Source organism: Phodopus roborovskii, unplaced genomic scaffold (genome assembly GCF_943737965.1).
Source record: "Phodopus roborovskii unplaced genomic scaffold, PHOROB, whole genome shotgun sequence".
In the NCBI taxonomy this organism is placed as follows: domain Eukaryota; kingdom Metazoa; phylum Chordata; class Mammalia; order Rodentia; family Cricetidae; genus Phodopus; species Phodopus roborovskii.
Window position 1 is genome coordinate 18,538,266 of NW_026126469.1, and position 20,656 is coordinate 18,558,921.

General features: G+C 42.3%; 1 protein-coding gene across 3 annotated transcripts in view; it reads left to right on the forward strand.

The window, feature by feature from the left end:
- Positions 1–335: 335 nt before the first annotated feature.
- Positions 336–20,656, forward strand: part of Znf148 (zinc finger protein 148) — a 107,675-nt gene continuing 87,354 nt past the window's right edge. For 2 of the 3 annotated variants that reach the window (XM_051191377.1, XM_051191379.1), the window contains exon 1: positions 336–485. The gene's annotated coding sequence lies outside the window, so the exon portion shown is untranslated. The remainder of the gene's footprint in view (positions 486–20,656) is intronic. The other variant, XM_051191378.1, reaches the window with a different exon arrangement.

Genomic DNA, 20,656 nt, shown 5'->3' on the forward strand with positions numbered 1-20,656 from the left:
TCCTCCCAGGAGCTTTCTCAGCTCCGATCTATTTCAAAGCGTCTTCCTTACAGGTCCATCAGAGGGACCCGGGGCGCGGGGCCAGCTTCCCGGGCCACGCTGCGCTGCTGACACGCAGGCGCCGGAATCAAAGCCACGCTGGGTCTCGCAGCCAGGTCTCCGCGCCAGGCGAGGCGGGCGGCTCGGAGCGCTTCCTGTGTGCGGGGCTTCCCACAATGCACCGCGCAGGCAGCGGCGGCGACCGCGGCGGCGCTCTAGCCGCGCCATGTCTGCCTCTCGACTGCTCTGGGAGGAGGAAGAGAAGGAGGAAGAGGAGGAGGAGGAGGGGGAGGAAGAGGAGAAAGGCGCAGGGGTGGGAGCTGTCGCCGGAGCTGCCACAGCAAAAGTTCTCTCCCCTCCCCCTCGCCCTCCTTGCCGGGCCCGTGGGAAGGTCGGAGCCGCCGCCGCCTGCAGTCGGTGACCGCGCGCCTCGGCGCCAGCCCGCGGTAAATGCTCGGCCTGCCAGGCCCGGGCCCGGGAGGGCGGGGGAGGGGAGGGGGCGGCGCGCGGGGGGAGCGCGGCGGCGACGGCCTGACCCGCGGGAGCGGCGGGCCAGCCGGGGGGCGGCCCGGGAGGCGGCGGGCGCAGGCCGCGGGAGCGCGGGGCTGGGGGACGCGAGGAAGCGGGGCGAGGATGGTGGGTCGGGGCTTGGAGAACGGAGAATGACGGGGGCGGCGGAGGCGAGCTGGCGGCCTCCGAGGCCTGCGGCCGGTGTCGGGTAGGAAGGAGGTGGGATGCTCGCGGGGAGGCCTAGGGGTGCCAGGCTGTGGGCGAGGAGGCCGGCCAGACCCCAGGGCTCTCCACCGTCTTGGTGCAGTGCTTTATGCACCGCAGGCCTCGGTCGCCGCTGCTGCCTCGGAGTGCTCTTTGGCTGCAGGGAAGGGCAGGGGCTGGAGAAAGGGGATTGCTTGCAGGAAGCATAGTGGGAGTGCGAAAGGGGAGAAAGGGGCCGGAGGGGAGATGCCGGATAGGTGGAGGAATGCCGGGGGTGGCTGTGGAGCAGTCTTGAGGATTCTGGGGGTGTTCATTGTGCAGATATGTTAGGCGTTTCATTATGGAAAGAACTGAAGCGTTTCCAAGGCAAGGGAAGAAGGCAAAGAGTAGTTTCTGTGGATAGAAGGGAGAGCATTTGAAGCCAGAGGAGTGCTAAATACTAGAGAAGATGCAGGGAATGCATAATAGAAGAGACAGATGTAGCATAATTATCAAATGCTGGCTCAAGGTCTAAAGAGTTATTCCAGATGGGCCAGAGTGGCCTAGTTCGGAACCTGTTTGGGCTCTTCAGTAGATGACATCCGGTAAGTGCGGGTCCCCCTGTGGTTGGGGTCATTGAGAATTAGTCTCTTACCCTGTAGATTGGTTTGAGACGTTTTAGTGCCGCACTACTGAACTGAAAATCTTTGAAAGAGACCTTGAGAAACCGCCTGGCCTATGGGGATTCTCGAGGCCATGGAGTTTAGAATTTTTGCAGATTTGGAGTATTGCGGGAGGCTGGATGAACACTGTCTTGGCAGAAACTGGAATAGGAATTACTTGGCCTGGAGGTTTTTATCTTCACTCCAAAGCTTTCAGGGTTCCAGAAGAGCTGGTGCCGTATTTCAGCCTGGGTTGCAGGACACAAGATTATAATTGTTCTTGTTAAGAGTCAGTGCATTATCGTCCTGTCTTTGCATTTGTAGCCCCAAAGGAGACTAGTTGGATTGGTTCTATACCTCGGGTTGGCGGGAGATCCTTTTCCATTCACAATTCCGGATGTACTCTGTCACCGAGGCATGGTGTTACTGAAGAAAATAGCATCTGCCAGCAAAATGTAGACATGCAGAATGGAGGCTCTATAATATCTGTGTTGATCTTAGGTTATACGGAGGTCAAGAGTAGTTAATCATGATGTCTAAGGAAACTTGAAGTGACCGGATGAGTCTAGGTCTGGTGAGGACTGACATGACAGTTTGCATCTCTGTCAGGAAACCAAGTTCTTACTCTTTTGCTTTCACCGAATGCACATTAGACCTGATTTTCAAGAAGGAACACTGGGAGGACAGTGTCTTGTCTTTTTGTTGTTTGTGTGTGGTGTTGGCACCCCTCTCCCCCAGGGTTTCTCTTCGTAGTTCTGGCTGCCCTGGAACTCAGTTTGTAAACCAGTTTGGCCTTGAACTCAGAGATTCCCCCTGCCTCTGTCTCCCAAGTGCATGGCTAGGTCAGTGTCTTAAAGTCTACCTGAATAGTATTCATCTTTTGTTATTAAAGAGGAATTACATACATATTATGTTGTATTATTACTTCAACTGAATAGAAGATTATAAATGTGTTAAATGTGACAAATCTTTTTATGGAAGTTGAAGATGGAGTGAAATTTGGGGAGGGATGGGAAACTTAGTTATCACTCTTTCCTTTAGCAAAAGTTTCATTTCTCTAGCTAAGATGGTACTTAAGGGAGGAGATTTCTTTCATTACACATTTTCTTGTAGAAATAATCAAGTTTTTTGTTTTAAAAACCTTGGAAAATTTCCTGTTAGTGCATTTAGGTTTGCTTTTAAAGATTTTATTTTTATTTATGTGTTTGTGTGAACATATGCCATGGGTGTGTGGGTACCCAAGGAGGCTGGAAGAGACTTTTGGGTCCCCTGGAGCTGGCATGACAGGCAGTTTTGAACTGCCTGACTTGGGTGCTGGGAACTGAACTTGGGTCCTTTGGAAGAAGTACTCTTTAACTGTTGTCGTTTTTCCAACCTGATTTGCTCACTTTTAAAAAGGGCTTACTTGTACCCATTTTTATTATCATCCTGGTGTGAGAGGCTCAGCCTCTGGCCCTAACTTGTACAGTATGATGTCAATTCTTTTACTACAGTGCACCTAAATATAGTATGTTTTCCTTATGCAAATACTATGAATGTGTATGTAATTTGAAAAATTGTTCTGAGGGGACCAACGACGAAAAGCAGACCCTGTCAATTGCAGTTTTGCTTTCTAGAGATTGCTGCCTGCTGTGCTGAGTGTCCCCCTCCCCTTTTTTTCTCCTGAGACAGGGTATCTATCCCGATGTAACTCTGGCTGCTCTAGAACTGACTGGAGGTCAGTCTGGCCACAAACTTAACAGAGATCCACCTCTTGCATTACCACTCCCAGACTCTCCTTTTTTTTATTTGTTCTTAGGACGGGTTTGTGTCACCCAGGCTGAATAGCCTCTTAAGTATGTAGGGAAGCCAGGCGGTGGTGGCACACACCTTTAATCCCAGCACTTGGAACTGTGAGTTCGAGGCCAGCCTGGTCTACAGAGGGAGTGCCAAAGCCACAGAAAAACCCTGTCTCAGAAAAACAAAGACACACACACACACACACACACACACACACACACACACACACTATGTAGGGAAGATGACCCTGACTTTCTGAACCTTTTGTTTTGCCTCCTTAAGCTCTGGTATTAAAGATGTGGCTTCATTTAGTTTATGCAGTGTTGGGAATGAAAACAGGACTTTTTTTTAAGCTATACATTTCCCCCACTGCCTTCCCTCCTCTTTTCCCTTCCACCCCCCTTTTGTGTTTGTTTTTGTTTTTTGTTTTTTGTTGCTCTTTTGAAATAGGGTTTCTTTGTGTAGCCCTGGCTGTCCTGGAATTTGCTCTGAAGACCAGGCTGGTTTTGAAATCACAGAGATCTGCCTGCCTCTGCCCACCAAGTGCTGGGATTAAATGCATGTGCTGAACCCAGGGCTTTGCCTGCTGTGTAAATACTACCAACTGAGGTATAACTTGAGCCCCACTTTTTGTTTTTTTTAACCTTGTTCTTTCCCTACGCCTTAAGAAAATAAACAGAAACCCTGAAAAACTAGAAAACATAAAAAAAAAAAAAAAAAAAAAAAAAAAGAAAAGAAAGAAAGAAAGAAAAGAAAAGAAGCACATTTTGTACAAAACAACGGGTCACCTTATGGCATTTTCTCTCACACCACACACACACAAAATACCCTTTGATCATATTTATCTCTGCTCCCGTATGTTCTCCCCCACACTTGTCCTCTATCACAGGCTGCTACTTCTAAGGATTAGTTTTTTTTTTTTTTTTTGTTTTTTTTTTTTTTTATGTTTTTTAGTTTATGTTTTTCTTCAGCTCTCCTAAGTAGTTGGTAAGTTTATATTCTTTCTGTTTGGGTTATATAGCCCAGGGTGGCCTCAGACTCCTCTTGTCTTATCCTCCCAGGTGCTAGGATTAAAGATGTGTGCCACCATGCTCTGCTCCATCATTTCTCTTTACCAAAGTGACATCATCATTTTGGATAATAACTACAGAAGTTAGCTTTCCTTAAGTGAAATGGATGAATGAATGTCATTGATATTTTTTCCTCTCTTTTGTTCTCCATTCTGATCTTTAGTTATTTTTGTTTATTAGATGCTTTATACTTTCGAATGATGTGCTTAAGTCTTGATATTAAAAATTTTATTTTAAGTTTAATTTGATTTAAACTAAAAAAAAGTACTATTGCATGTGGGCACATGTGCAGCAGGGTGACTATTTGTGGAGGTCAGAGGACAACTTTCAGGAGTTGGCTTTTTCCTTCACCCTTATGTGGTTCCAGGGATTGAACTCAGGTCATCAGGCTAGCATTATTAAGCAGCGAAGCACATTTACCCTCTTGGCCATCTCACTGGCCCAACTGAAGCCTTGAGTTTTAGAGGCTTAAAAACTTAAGAGGCTTTGAACCAACTACTTGAAGTTGTATCTTTTGACTTCCCTACTGTGTTAGAAGAGGCTTTAAGGGGCTGGAGAGATGGCTCAGGGGTTAAGAGCACTAGCTGCTTGCTCTTCCAGATAACCTGGGTTTGATTCCCAGCAACCACATGGTAGCTCATAATTGTCTATAACTCCAGTTCCAGGGGCTCCATACCCTCACACAGACACACATGCAGGCAAAACACCAATGCACATAAAATAAAAATAAAGAGAGAGACTTTAAACTTTTCTAACTTTAAAGGGCTTTGTTAAAGTAGTTAGAAGTATTGGGTGAAATGATGAAGGGAGGTTGCAACATTAGATTTGCTTGTCAGAGATAGAGAGGAGTTGCTTTAAAGTAGTAATTGCTTGTTCACCTTGGAATTACCTACCAGGTTGCTGCATATTCTTTGGCAGTCTTCTGGAGAGTTTTAGTTGATGAAATGAGGAATTGTGTTAAAATGACCCCTGAATGTTCATTCCAGGTGTCTGAGGTATTTTTTGTTTGTTCATTACCTCCTTCATTTATTCATTAGAGATAGGGCCTTGCTAAATTGTTCCAGACTGGCCTGGAACTTTAGAAGTTTCCCAGATTCACCTAGGTCTTGGGATCCTTCTGCTTTAGTATTTTGAATTACAGGCATGCACTACTGTGCTTGGCTGTAACATTTTTTAAAATTGCATTTATTTATTGTGTGTGAGTGACACATGCATGCACACACATACACCATGATACGGAGGACAACTTGAGTGAGTCAGTTCTATCTTGTGGGTCTGTGGGATCAAACTTGAATCACCAGGCTTTGCAATAAAATCCTTTCCCCCTGACCCCTGACTATATAACTCTTAAGTTTTTATTAAATAATGGATTGGTGTGGACATATTGTGGACAGATCTATGCTGCTCATTTAGAAGAACAGAGTCATCAAAGTCTCTGAGATGCCTCAGCTAGTAAAAAAGTGCTTGCTGCCAAGTCTGATGATCTGAGTTCAATTCCCATTCCCACATGGTAGGAGGAGAGAGCTGACTCTTGCAAGTTGTCCACTGACCTCTACATGCAAGTGGCACATGTGTGTGCATGCATATACACAGAATGAATAATAAAAAAATAGAGTCTGTTTTCAAAATTTGTATGGAGTTCAGGTCAGCATGTTAGACATGGGGACTAAGAAGATACTGTTCTTCCTTTAGGAAATGCTTAAGTAATTAAACTTCTTGGAAGCCTCTTACTCATAATAATGTCAAGCGTTCTTTCACATGTGCATATGAATACTGAATATTCTGATTTCTTATGTGCATTATTCTCTTTAAAAATTGGTTTTTGGGCCAGGCATTGGTGGCACACTTGGGAGGCAGAGGCAGGCAGATCTCTATGAGTTCAAGGCCAGCATAGTCTATAAGAGCTAGTTCTAGGACAGGCTCCAGAGCAATAAAGAGAAACCCTGCCTCAAAAAACCAAAACAAAACAAAACAAAAATGGTTTTTGGTATTTAGATTACACATCAAGTGTCTTGTGCATGTTAGGCAAGGACTGCCACTGAGCTAGTTTTATCCTCTTTGCATAGTCATTTATATCAATTCTCTACCTTTTCTTCTCTTTGAAAATGCTAATTAGATTGTAACTTGTTCTAGAACTGAGACTGTATTTAAATAATCTTTGGGGAAAACTGAAGTTTTTTTTTTTGTTGATTGTTTTTTGTTTTGTTTTGTTTTGTTTTGTTTTGTTTTGAGACAGGGTTTCTTTATGTAGCCTGGTGCGTGGAACTTGCTCAGTACTATCTTCTAGCAATTATTCAACAGGTATTTACTAAAAATAAAACTGTTAGCTGGCGGTGGTGGCATACACCTTTAATATCAGCATTTGGGAGTCAGAGGCAGGTAGATCTTTGTGAGTTCAAGGCCAGCGAGGGATACCTAGAAAGACCTTGTCTCAGTGAACAAACCAACACAAGTGTGTGCCTAGGTATGTGAGTTTGAGAGCATGGAGGACAAAAGTGTATTTACATTTCTGGAGGAAGATGGAATGGATTAGATTGGAGCTTTAATCCTGCATAAATATTGGGGGGTTGCGATCAAAGGATGGTTTAATCTGGTCTGGAGAAGGATGCTGTTTTTAGTTTGTGTTTTTTTTATTCTCTGTTTTAAGGATCTTGATTTAAGGGCTAGGGAGATGTCTCAGAGAGTAAGGATCCTTTCTGTGCAAGGTTTGAGGACCTGAGATTAAATCCCTTGGACTCATAGGAAAAGCTAGAGTGGTTGCGCCTGTGCCTGCAACCCCAGCCCTGTGTGTAAGATAGAGGGTATGGTTAGTGGGTAGTCAGGGACAGGAATACTGAGTAGTTCCAGATTCATTGAAAGACCTTGTCTCAAGGGAATAAGGCAGAGAGCAGGACACCTCTTGCCTTCAAGTACATACTCGTTCACACGTGGTGTGTATGCACCACACACGAAGACACACACACACACACAACTGCATGCACATGCACACATTTAAATATGAAATCTGATTTAGCCATGCATGATGACCTAAGTCTATAATTTCAGTTATTCTAAGAGGTGGAGGGTGAGGCAGAACCATTTTGAGTTAAGCTATAACTATAGTATGAGACTGTGTCCTCTTTTCCCCAAGCCCCAAAAAATTAATTTTGAGAAAAATTAAAAATAAAATAAAATAAAGGTGTGGTCTCCTCCCTCATTAGGTGAGAATAGGAATTGTGAAACAATTTACTAAGATTTCAGGTAATTGATTTAAATTAAAAAAAAGTATTTTCATGTGTTCATGTGTGTGAGCACACATGCCACAGTGCATGTGGAGGTCACAGGACAATTTGCAGGGGTCAGGTCAGTTCTCTTCAACCTTGTAGGTCGCAGGGATTGAACTCAGGCTGTCGGGCTTGGCAGTGGGTGCCTGTACTTGCTGAGCATCTCACTAGCCTGAAATTGATCTTTTGAAGTGAAAATATCTTCAGACGAGAGAGTTTTAATGTTCCATAGTAGTGTTAAGGCCTTTTGTGGAACACATTTTCTGAATTACCTTTCAACCTCTAGTGCCACTTTATGCAGCTATTACTAAGTGTCTAATATGCTATTAGGGGTGGGTTTTAAACTGTACTTGAGATGTGGTCTTTATGAGGACATTTCTTCCAGGGTGGTACAAAGTATATTTTGAGTGCCCTCATTGTTGACAAGGTTTTTACAAAACATTTTATATTTATGTATTTTGTGCATGTGGCAGTCAAAAGACAGCTTGTGAGATTTGTTTTCTTTTTTTCACTGTGTGGATCCATCCCAGAGATCAAATCAGGCTTAGTGACAAGTGTCATTACTAGATGGGTCATCTTACTGGCTCCTGACAAGTCTTTTTCCCAAACTCCAAAAGTTTTGATTTTTGGAATTGATAAAGACCAACCAGTATCAAATAGAGAATAGTTTTACTTATACAGTTAATCACAGGTATGGGAATGGTTTTCTTGGTTGACTTAACTGGCTTTAGAAAATTATCTCAGAGAGGAAGTTGGGAATATTTTGGATAGTTGTGTCTACTTTATAATTAGGCATTTCTAAGTAAGTGCTAGTTGAACAAATTCAGATGGTTGGATGGATGCAATTAAAAAAAAAAAGGTAAGGGATATCTTTGTGTCTCTATGGGTATACATGTGCATTTTTTTAGTTGGGGTCTCACTGTAGCCCTGGCTGTCTTGGAACTCTTTGTAGACCAGGCTGGCCTTGAACTCACAGAGATCCTCTTGCTTCTGCCTCCTAAGTGCTGGTATTAAAGGTGTGCACCACCATGCCTGGTTGGACAAAATTTTGAAGACTGTCAGCACTGAGTTCAGAGTATTGGGAATATTTGTTAATAGTAATGGGAAAGGATAGACAAAGATGTTTGTGTAACGCCTTAAGGCGTGGTTTCAACCTATGGGTCTTGACCTCTTTGGCAACCCTCTATCTCTAAAAATATTTACATTATGATTCATAACACACAGTAATGAAATAATTTTATGTTGGGGATGTCATCACAACATGAGGAGCTGTATTAAAGAGTTAAAGCATTAGGGAGGCTGAGAACTGTTGCTCTAAGGGGTTTCAGAGTAGAACCAAAGGGCTACAGGTTTCTTGGACAGCCCTAGGGTGAGCCCACTGTCTGGATCTTTTTGAATGCTTCCTGTCTGTTTTCCTCTTAGCTGTTTTTCTACTGGTCTGCTTCTTTCTGAATTAACTTCTGTTGGGTAGATTTTTGAGCCCCCTGAAACAACTTTTCAGTCTTTATGTACTGCAACTTTTAGTTTATTTTCTGAGTCTACCTTCCAGGTTGTTTGGTTAGTGAGTGAAGAATACAAGTCTGGCATTTTCTAGCACACTTCTCATAGCTGCTGTGTAAATTGTAGATGGGACAGATAGGACTGAGGGCACGTGTGTGGTGGACACACACCTGCTTGTTGAATAAATAAGTGAATGGGAAGCTAGTCCAGGAGAGCTGAGTTATCTGTTTTCTTTTTCTTTTTTTTAAATTATAATTTGCCTTTTTATATGAACAAGAATGAAGGGGATTGATTAAAAACGGGTGTACTAGAAAGGGTGAAGATAATTTGAGGAGACATTGTTCAATAGGGCTGGTGGCTTATGCCTATAATCCAGGCCCACAGAAACAGAGGTTGCTGCAGGTTGAAGGGTAGCCTTGTCTACATAGCAAGCTTCAGGACGGCTAGAAAGACAGTATGAGACGCTGTACCTACCCACCTCCCACCCCCCCACCTCCAAGAGAGAAACTGATAGTTTTAGATGTTGGAGAACTAGAACTAAGGCAGAAGAGAATCAGAATGGGGAGAAAAGTAGTTCTGCAAGAAGGAAATGATTATGGTAGTCATGCCTAGTGAGAATTGGCGAACAATGGGAGGCAGACGGAAAGGGCTGCTGTTGAGGACAGTGGTAAGACTACTTGGAGCATAAGTTTAGAATATAAGTTTAGAAAGTTTAGAATATATCTGAGATTATTCATGTAATGTACAGATAAGGATTTCAGAAAGTGGATGGTTTTTATTTAACAAGTCAGGTACATCATATACAAAAGCATTATTAGATGCCATCAGGAGTGACCCTTGAGAGTTATATTCTGGGGGACCTAGACTTGTGCACAAATGCACAGTGATCACAAGTGTGCCTGCTGTAAACACCAATGTGTACCATAACAAAATACCCACTGGTACTGAAGTTGTAAGAATGTACTTGACTACGACGAACCTGGGACAACATTTCAGTGCCACAGAAGTGGGATTTTAAAGCCTGTTGTAGTGCTGGTTTGTAATTCCAGCACCTGGAGGCAGAAGCAGGGGCAGGAGGATCCAGCTTCCCAGGCCACTTTGGTCTACACACCCTGTCTGGGAAAAGAAGAAGAAAAAAAAGATAAATACTGAAAATAATTTAAAAAGAACATTGTAGCCTGAGAGGTTGGAGATTAGACATCTAAGGTCTATGGGGAATAGTGCAATATTTAAATGATAACCCACAGTAAGAGTTACTTACTTACAGTTAATACATGTGTATGAAAGACAGGAAATTCACAATACAACCAAAATCATCTTTACCGAATTGGATTCTTTTGAATAGTATGTATTCTTTGTTAAAAATTTTTTTGTAGTATTTTGTGTGTGTAGGTGCTTTGTCTGCATGTATGTCTGCACCTTGGAGGTCAGTGCCCTTGGAGGTCAGAAGAAGGCGTTGGATCCCTTGGGACAGGAGTTACAGACAGTTGTGAGCCACCATGTGGGTGCTGGAGATCACACCCAGGTCCTCTGGAAGAGCAGCCAGAGCTCTTAACTGCCAGCCATCCCTCTAGCACCTCATTCCCACCACTTAAAACAAAACAAAACAAAAAAACAGGGTCTCACTATGTATAGCCCTGGCTTACTATGTGGATCAGGCCTTGATTCAGAGATTCACCTGCCTCTGCTTCTTGAGTGTTGTGATGAAAAGCATGTGCCACTGTGCCCTGTCCAGATATTATCTAAAAGGAAAAGTACTGCCCCCTGTCTCCCCCCCCCCCAAAAAAAAAAAAAGCAAAACTGACTTAGGGGGTTTGGGGTAGGAACCTAATTATTACCCATGAAATGGGTTTCATAAGTTTCTAAATAATCACAATTTGTAGTTTTAAGAGCAGAGGGGTATTATGAGTTAGGTGGATTATGTTTTAAAGTAGGAAGAGTTAGTTTGGGTTAGGTACAATATGAGTGGCCAGAAAGTTAGTAAGTAGTTTGTATTTGTTGTGTTAGTAAGCAAATAGAAGTTGCATTGTGTTTTTTGTGTTGGCCTTTGTATTTGCACATTCCGTAATTGTAGAACAGTTTTTCCCAATCTGTGGGTTCTCGACCCCTTAGGTTACATATCAGATATTTAAATTATAATTCATAATAGTAGCAAAATTGCAGTTATAAAGTAGCAATAAAATAATTTTATGCTTCCACCACAACATGAGAAACTGTATTAAAGGTTCACAGGAGCTGGAAAAATGGTTCAATGGTTAAGGGCTTTGGCTGCTCTTCCAGAGGTTCTGAGTCCAATTCTCAACAACCACATGGTGGCTCACAACCATCTGTGATGAGATCCAGCAGGTATACATTCAGACAAAACACTGTATACATACATAATAAAAAAAATATTTTAAAGAGTATTTAGGCTCATGCCTTTAATTCCAGCACTTGGGAGGCAGAGGCAGGTGGATCTCTGTGAGTTCGAGGCCACCCTGGTCTATGAAGTGATATTCAGGACATCCAGGGCTGTTACACATAGAAATAGAAACCCTGACTTATAAAACAAACAGCCGGGCATCAGTGGTGCACACCTTTAATCCCAGCACTTGGGAGGCAGAGGCAGGTGGATCTCTGTGAGTTCGAGGCCACCCTGGTCTATGAAGTGATATTCAGGACATCCAGGGCTGTTACACATAGAAATAGAAACCCTGACTTATAAAACAAACAGCCGGGCATCAGTGGTGCACACCTTTAATCCCAGCACTTGGGAGGCAGAGCAGCAGGCAGATCTCTGTGAGTTCGAGACCAGCCTGGTCTACAAGAGCTAGTTCCAGGATAGCCTCCAAAGCCACAGAGAAAACCCTGTCTTGAAAAACCAGCCAGCCAGCCAGCCTGCCAGCCAAACAAACAAACAAACAAACAAACAAACGAACGGGTTACAGCATTAGGAAGGTTGTGAACTACTGTCATAGAGAAGAATTTTTTCCTGAACCTCTGCTTTCTTATCAGGAAATTGATAATTATTGTATTTTTCTGACCAAGGTTGTTGTGGGGTTTTGATGATTAAAATATGTTAATATATCAGTGAAGTATGTTAACGTATATCATTAATGTATAGTTATGGAATTTTGAGTAGGGAATTTAAGTCAAGAACTATATAGACTTTCTTTGTAACGAGTATGGTTTTTCCTGCTGGCAGCCTAGTCTTGTCCTGCCGCCGCGCCAGCCCCAAATAATAAACAGAGACTCTGTATTTGATGCAATGCTGTTGGCCCGGTTACTTGTTTCTTATCGGCTAGCTCTGTCTTAAGTATTAACACATTTCTGCGTATTTCCACGTGGTCTCCTTACCGGGGAGTGAGGCAAGCATCTGGTCTCCCTGGTCTCTCCATGCTGACTGACTCCTCCTTCCTACTTCCTCTTTCCTCCTTGTCTCCTAGTCCCTCCTATCTTCCTTTCCTATTGGCCAACAGTGCTTTATTCATTAACCAGTATGAGAAACATACAGAATGACGTCTCCCGTCATTTCTTCTTTCTTTTTCTTAGTGCTAAGGCTTGAAACCGGGGCTTTGTACATACTAGCAAGTGCTCTACCACTGAGTCTGTCCCTAAGCTTATTTATTCAATCTGACAATAGATGTACACTATAGCATTGGGGCAGTGTGAGAGTACAGTAAGGTAGGGGATGAGAAGACCAGTTAGTCTCATAATGAAGCTCAGAAGGAAAGGAGTTAGGTAGCAGTAGGATTACAGATAAGATGATGGTGTGGGATTGTTGGATTGGAGAGACTGGGTGACTAGAAAAATTCAGTGGCAGCAGCTGAAATTAGAGTATATTTTTGGGTAGCTTAGTGAGTGCCTTACAGCAGACAGTTTCATGTAGTAAGGGTTTAGCCATTTTTGTATGATTAAATTTGCAAACTGGGATGGAATGTGAATAGAAATAGCAATGAGTAGGATATGAGAAGGAAGGGTTAGATTATAGGGTATTTTTCATGGACTAGCAGAATTTACTCAGGAATCTTTGCACACTTACACTGTACAAGGTTTTATGGTAGGCAGTGGAAGGATACATCTGTGTTTATGAATGCATGATCCATTTTCTTCAGGAATTTATCTAAGGATATGCATCCTATCAATGACAAAATATATGGCAGCTGTGATCAGGCTTTGTGGAAGAATTGGTGTGTAGTTTAGAACTTGAAGGATAGGTAAAGATGATGAGGGGAATAGAAATGGCATTTCTGAGCATGTTTAGGGGCTGGTGGTTTAAATCAGCTATGATGAGTAAGGTTCATGTTGAGGATTGGAAAGAAATAAAGCTAGAAAATAGCAGGAAGAGCTCAAAATCCAGACCAAAATAATTTAAAATACTTTATTTATTGAAATATGTCCAATAAGGTACTCTAATTCTAAAGGTATAGGGTAATAGGGTGTTTTTTGTTTTTTTTAAGACAGGGTTTCTCTGTGTAGCTTTGGAGCCTGTCCTGGAACTCTGTAGACCAGGCTGGCCAGGATCTCACAGAGATCCACCTGACTCTGCCTCCCAAGCACTGGAATTAAAGGTGCATGCCACCACCACCTGGCTGGGTAATATGTTTTAAAACTTATTTTTATTCACATATCCATTTACACAGTTTCCTCCTAGCTGAACACATAGGAGGATTCTTACATTTCTTACATCCCCATAAGGTCCCTTTGTGTCACCTCTAGGTAGGAAGATGTCTCCTCTAAACCAGTGATTATTCTAATCTGTCATAACAGAGTAATTCATATAAATGCAATTGTACCTCTGTGTCTGTTTTCTTTTGCTTAAAATTATGGCTGTGAGATTCATTTTTCTGTTGCCTATAGCAGTAGTTTATTTTTCATTTCTCCGTAGGTGTCTCTTGTATTACTATTCCACAGTGTATTTATCCATTCTACAATTGTTGGACAGTTTGTAATTTGGGGAACTTGTAGGAGCTTTAACTTAAGATATAGTGAGGAACCATTGATGAAATTTTGTTTTAACTGATGAGTTTTGAGTGGGTAAGTAACAAGAAGGTTTAAGAATGGAGTCTTAAGACCTTTTCTTGTGTGATGGAGACATAACTGGAAGACATTTATAAGGCTGTGGCAAGTATGAAGTATTGAAGATGTTAGTTGGCAGTAATGGTAGTGGAGTAAAGATGATTACTTAGTACTGTTTCAGGGTGTTAAGACGTTGGGCCAGGTGTTGGGATCACACCTGTAGTCCCAGCACGAGAGTGACTGAAATAGGAAGATTGCAGTGACTCTGATACCAACTTGAGTTATGTAGTGAGCATCTTACTTGATCTCAAAACAAACAAAACTGAACTAAACAGAAAAAAAGAGGATGGGTTATCTAGCAAGAGTTAAAAGTATTGGATGTAGAGCCAAGAGATTCAATAGAGACTTAAGAGTACATGTGTGGAATTGGTTATTGATACTACTACTGTATTTGATAGGTCACTCACTGGTGGTTATCAAATAATTTGTGCTGATAATCTAAATGTTAACTGAAGCAATATCAGGAAGTGTTGGGTTAAAAACTCAGTATATGGGGCTAGAGAGATGACTGAGTGGTTTCTTTTCCAAAGGAACCAGATTTGATTCCAAGCACCTACATGGTGGCTCACAACCATCCATTACTCCAGGCAGGTTCTCTACATAGCCCTGGCTATCCTGGAACTCACTCTGTAGGCTAGGCTGGCCTTGCACTTAGAGCGATCCATCTGCCTCTGCCTCCCAAGTACTGGGATTAAAGATGTGTGCCAGTACACCTGGCTTTATAAGTAAATAAAATAAAATAAAAAAGATGCATATATTCCTTAGGAATAATAGATTGTAGTTGAGGGTGATGACTGAAAGGGTATTTTGGGACAGCAGTGGAATATCTCCATATGAAGGAAAGAGTTGAGGCAGTATTAAGAGGGAGAGATAAAACTAGAGAAGATACCTACAATTTGGGTTAAGAGGAGTGGTCTTACCACAAGCCAAGGCCAGTATAGAATCATGAACCATGAACCATGAATGCTATGTAAAAGCATATGCATGTGCAAACCAAGACAGATCAGGTGTCTCTGCCAAAGAGATGAGGATTTGAGTGGTGGGCCAAGGGCTTGGTGCATAGGTCTTTAGTTTTTTTCTCTTGTGGTCTTCAAGAAAGCCAGTTATCAATGCGTGGAGGTGTATCCAGTGAATGTGGAAAGTATGGAACAGTGGATGTAGGAATTGTGTTGAGTTTACTTTAAGAAGGATGAATACCTTATTCTGAAACTGGAGGCAAGTAACAGATGAAGGTAACTGCATTTTAGAAGCTGTAAAGACTATTATAAGTACCAGAGGTATGATCTGAGAATTTCATGGAAGGACATGGAAGCATTTGAATAGGATTATGCTTTAAGTATGAAATGATTTAGATTAGTTGATGGGATAGTTATATTTAGAATGAATTGTGGGAGATTTAATAGCTTTCTGCTGATTTTCTGTAGATTTAATAGCTTTCTCCCCTGAGACAGGCTTTCTCTGTCTTAACAGTCCTGGCTGTCCTGGAACTTGCTTTGTAGACCAGACTGGCCCAGAAATCAGAGAGCCACCTGTCTCTGCCTCCCTAGTGCTGGGATAAAGGTGTGTACCACCATTGCCTGGCTGTCTGCTGATATTTTTAATACTTAGTGTATGAGTGGAGAAAACAGATGAGGATAGAATTATTGAGAAGCTGCCTGCTAGTATAGTAGACGACAGACACTCTGAAGAGGGCAGTAATGAAGGCATTGATAGCTTCAGAATGTGTAGGGAATAAGTGAAACTAAATGCTAGTAGAAAGCAGGTGAAGCAAGGTATGATAGTGCATACTTTAATTCCAGCTCTCAGTTCGAAGCCAGCCTGAGCCAAATAGCAAGGTCCTGTCTCAAAAAGATGAGGTGTATATGTAGACATATATGATTGTGGCTAACAGAGAGAGGCTTGGAGAGTATGAAGCACACTGGTTGGTGGGTTGTTATAGTCAGTATGTATGTGTGGATAGCTGAAGTGACATGTGTTCTTTGGGAAATGAGGAAGGGACTGAACAAAGGTTTTGAGCATATTGTTGAAAATATTTCAGAGACTGGTGGATGGTGCAGGAGGGATGGTTGAAGTGTTCAGTGGGAATCCACAGCCAGCTTTTAGTGATGGAGTAGTAGTAGAAGCAGAAGAACCTTTTAGCACAGCGAAGGAGTAGAAACATGGTACTTTAGACAGCCAGAGAAGCTGTTTATGTAGGAAAGGGCAAGTTGGAGAGAAGAGGAAGTGGTCACAGCAGTCCAGTCAAGAGGTGGGAAAAAAAAAAAAAATCCCAGATTGATTTTGAGGTACAGGATTATTATGTTATGAGTGTTTTTTTCCTGCAGCCTTGGTCCCAGAACTGCACCAGCTCCAAATAACACACTGAGACACTGTATTAGATACAAAGCTGTTGGCTTGTTATAATCATTGCTTAATGGCTAGCTCTGTCTTAAATATTAACCCATTTCTATTAATCTAAGTACTTCCATGTGGTCTTATCTTACCGGAGAGAGGGGCTGGTGTTCTATTCTCCGTCCTCCATCTTGGATCTCCTCCCTCCTCCTTCCAGGATCCTCCTTGTCTCCTAGTCCCACCTATCTTGCTTTCCTATTGGCCAACAGTGTTTTATTCATTAACCAATAAGAGAAACATATTTACAGAATGACATCTCCCATCACAGGATTGGAAGAAATAGGTGGATTTGTTAATGGTCACAGTTAACTGACATTTTGTACAAAATAACATTTTAGAATCATAGCCCTTCAAATGTAATATATAGGTAAACTTAGCTGAGAGATGTGGATTAGAAAGGAAACATAAAATGAGATAGAAGTATATCAAAGATGAGAGACGAGAGGATTTTATTTGTTGACTTTAGAACATGAACAAATCCCCCAACCTCCCCCCCCCTTTTTTTTTTCCTTTTTGAGAGATTTCCAGGCTGGGATTGAATTTGTTATCTGTTTTAGGATGATCTTGAATTTGTGATTCTCCTGCCCCTCCCTCCCAAATGCAGGATTTCAGGTTTGTGTATCATACCTGGTTTCCTGTGCTGCTTGGGTCAAAACCAGAATTTGGTGCATGCTAGGGTTGCACTCTGGCAACTGAGCCACAGTCCTGCTAGAATGTCAACAGTGCTATAAACTGACAGCAGCTAGTCAGATAGACTGGACATGAATGAGGAGGTCAGATGCTTAAACATAAGGCGAGCAGGCGAAGAAGAGTATCTTGCAGTTGAGCAAATGTGTGTCATGCCTTCTATCTCATTTTTTCTTTTCTTCCCTTTGGTTTTTAAGCAAGAATCCCAGGCTTACATTTCCCTAGGCTGGCCCGAAACTGTGACCCTTTTGTCTCACAGCCCTTCTCTCCCCAGTGGCTGAGGCTGCGTTCATACCTTACTGATGCCATACACTCTTAGTTTTAGGGTTAGCTTTTCCTCCCATTAATTACCAATGCATAGACGCATCCCCCACACCATTCTAAATTTGTTTTCTTGGGTTATTTCTAGTTCCTTTTTTTTTTTTTTTTTTTTTTTTTTTTGACAATTTTGTATATTCTAGTCTTACTTATCTACTGAACATCTCTAAAGGCATTGACTTGCTAATCTCAAAGACAAAATAGAGTTTAAATGGAAACTTTGCCACCTAAAAAGAACTCCTGTGTTTCCCCCACCCATCACTCTCATTGATGGTGTGTAAGACTCAGGCCCCGCCTCTCTGCTTTGCTTGCACCTCTGCTCCATACTTGGCCTGCCCAGTTCTGTAATAGCACCCATTTTGGTCAAATTTTACCTTCTGTCTGTCACCTTTCCCTTTATACTATCAAGAATTTGACTAAAAAAGTACTTATTAGTGTATGTGTATGTCAGATGTAGAGATCAGAGGATAACTTAGTGTATGTGTATGTATGTTGCATGTAGAGGTTAGAGGATAACAGTGTATGTGTATGTTGCATGTAACGGTTAGAGGATAACATTGTGGAGTTGCTTCTCTACCTATGTGGTTTTGGAGGATGAGAGGTTCAAGTGACTTTTAGAGAATATTTTTTTAAAGATTTTAAAGATAGATGTTAAATTGAAGGCAGGGTGGGAGATAGTTGGAGATATAGCTCAGGGGTGGAGTGCTTGTGTAGAATTCATGTCCTGGGTTCGACTCTATCCCTAGTACAGCCAAAGGCAAAAACATGGGGTGAGACACGCCTAGAATATGGATTTTTAAAGTGACTCCTTTCGGGAATAGTTTCACAGAACATGAATGTGTTAGGCCTGGAATTATTAGTTTTGAGAGAAAGAGGGAACAGACCTGGAAAACGAGTGGCCAAGGGGGCTATTTATGAGTTATTTGGTAGGAGCTGGTACAAATTATAAAAGCTAAATTTGTTGAGATTTTTGAGTAGCAAAGTGGGAATGTTCTGGAAGAGACTTAGGAAATTTGTTAGGTAAATTCAAGAGTAAGTGGAAAGATAGGCTGGAGAAAAATTCTTTAAGGAAAAATACAGTTCTTGTGTAAAACTAAAGGAAGGGAAGACTAGAATGAGTAAATTAAGGGATGGAGAACTATGAGTAAGAGGAAGGACTAAAGCTATTGAAAGGTTTCCTATTGAAGGTCTCTTCTGCCATATGCCTAGTAACTTGACAGGCTGCCGTTTTTTGTAAGGGTGCATGTTTTTACCAAGACTCCAGAACCCTCACACTTTTCATTTTAGACACTCGGGAATAGGGAGTCCTTAAGTTCCCTGGGCTTTTGGAGCTCCGGACAGATCCGGGGAGCCTGGCTGAAGGGACCCCAGGCGAGCCGCCAGGCCCGCGGAACTCACGCGCTTGCGGCCAAGGCCCCTTGGCGGCGGTCAAGTGAGTCGGGAGGAGGAGCCTTTGTGGAGCGCGTGCGCCCGAGGCCTCTCTGCGCTGCTTCCGGATCGGCTCGGCGGCGGCGCTGGCGGCGCTGGGGCCGCTCTGCCAGTATCTCGGTGCAGTGTTTGTGTTGCAGTGGGCTGCCGGGGGCCAGGGGCTGCTGCTTCTCCTGTGCTGGCTGCACCGTGCTTACAGCTTTATGGTTTGTGAGAAGGTCAGGCTGAACTTGGTCTACAGGACAACTTTGTTTTAAAACTTGCACTCGGGCACAGTATGTGCCGCAGTCCTTATGTTAGCTGTGTTAGTAAAACCTGCATGGTTAGTGGTGAGACTGCTCCCCGGGCCTTTCCAGGATTAGGCTGTGGGGCAAACTTTTGCTCTCCAGACTGCGAAGTACTTTTTACAGTGACAAAGAAAGGCTGCTTGTGTGTGTAGTAGACTGAAGTGAGGAAATGCAAACTGAAGCCTTCCCCTCCCATTTGCATTTGTCTTTTATATAATAATTATGACTTGTTATAGAACTTTGAAAAAGACTAATTTTGTGGAGAGCAGTGATAAAAGTAACACATGCTTTTGAAAATTTAAGTGTGTTAAATGTTACCATAAATAAGTTAAATAGAATTTTAGAACTAATCTAAAACTATGTTTGCAATTGTCTTTTGGGTCCAAGGCGGTCCTGGGTTTTCTCTGCCATTTCTGGATAGTGTTATCAGCATGGTATGAGTAGAACCTCAACCTAAGGGAGTACTTTGTTGAGATTACCAGTGTGTTTTGCAGCTGGGAATAGACTCTGGGTCTCTTATTCCCAGTCTGGTGACCTATCCAAGAATAGACTAATGAAACTGGCTATTTATCTGTTTGGAGGGAAATGTGGCTGGGTTGGTTTTATAGTAAGCATTAAAAAGTTAAGAAAATGAATGTAGCAATGTTTAATTTATTGTTGAGATGTGTAACCTTAAGTGTAATTTATTTGGATGGGATTTCTTTGGCTTTTTCCTTAAAAACATAAAGGCCTTGAGGATATTCTTCAGTGTTAATTCCTTTTATGGGACTTGTGCTGCATTTGTATTTGAGTAAATGGATCGATATAGATGCATGTGATGTTTAACTGGGTGGATGTGTTTTTCATGTGGATTCTCACAGTGGTTACAAGTAACTTGAATGCTTAGCCTTTTCAGAATGCCAGGGAGATGAGGACTTGTGTTAATAGTCAATCTCAGTTTAAAACCTGGTCTGGCCGTGGCAAAGGCCTGTAATGCCAGAACTCAGGGGCTTGAGGCAGGAGGATTACTACTTCCATGTGAGTCTGGGCTACATGGCCAGACTGTCTCAAAATAAAAATGAAAATAAAGCCTTTGGATCACTTTATTGAGGATGCTTAACAAGGTACAGTTAGAAATATTTATGAATGCCTCCCACAGCTTTTAAAAATAATTAAAATATTTTTAATTAAAAAATTAAAATTTAATGTGGAAGGATGTTTTGCCTGTATGCATATCTGTGCACCACCATATGTGTGCAGTGCTCCTAGAGACCAGAGACAAGGATGTCAGTCAGGTCCTCTGGAACTGGAATTGTTGCAGTTGTGAGCTGCCATGTAGGTGCTGGGAATCGAACCTGGGTCCTCTGGTAGATAGTAACGGCTTTTAACTGTGGAACCACCTCTCCAGTTTCTCTCCCACAGTTTGACAATACTGTTACTCTCTTTTCCACATTGGTCACACAATAGTATTTGGTTAATGGTCTTTTTTATTTTTTTGAGAC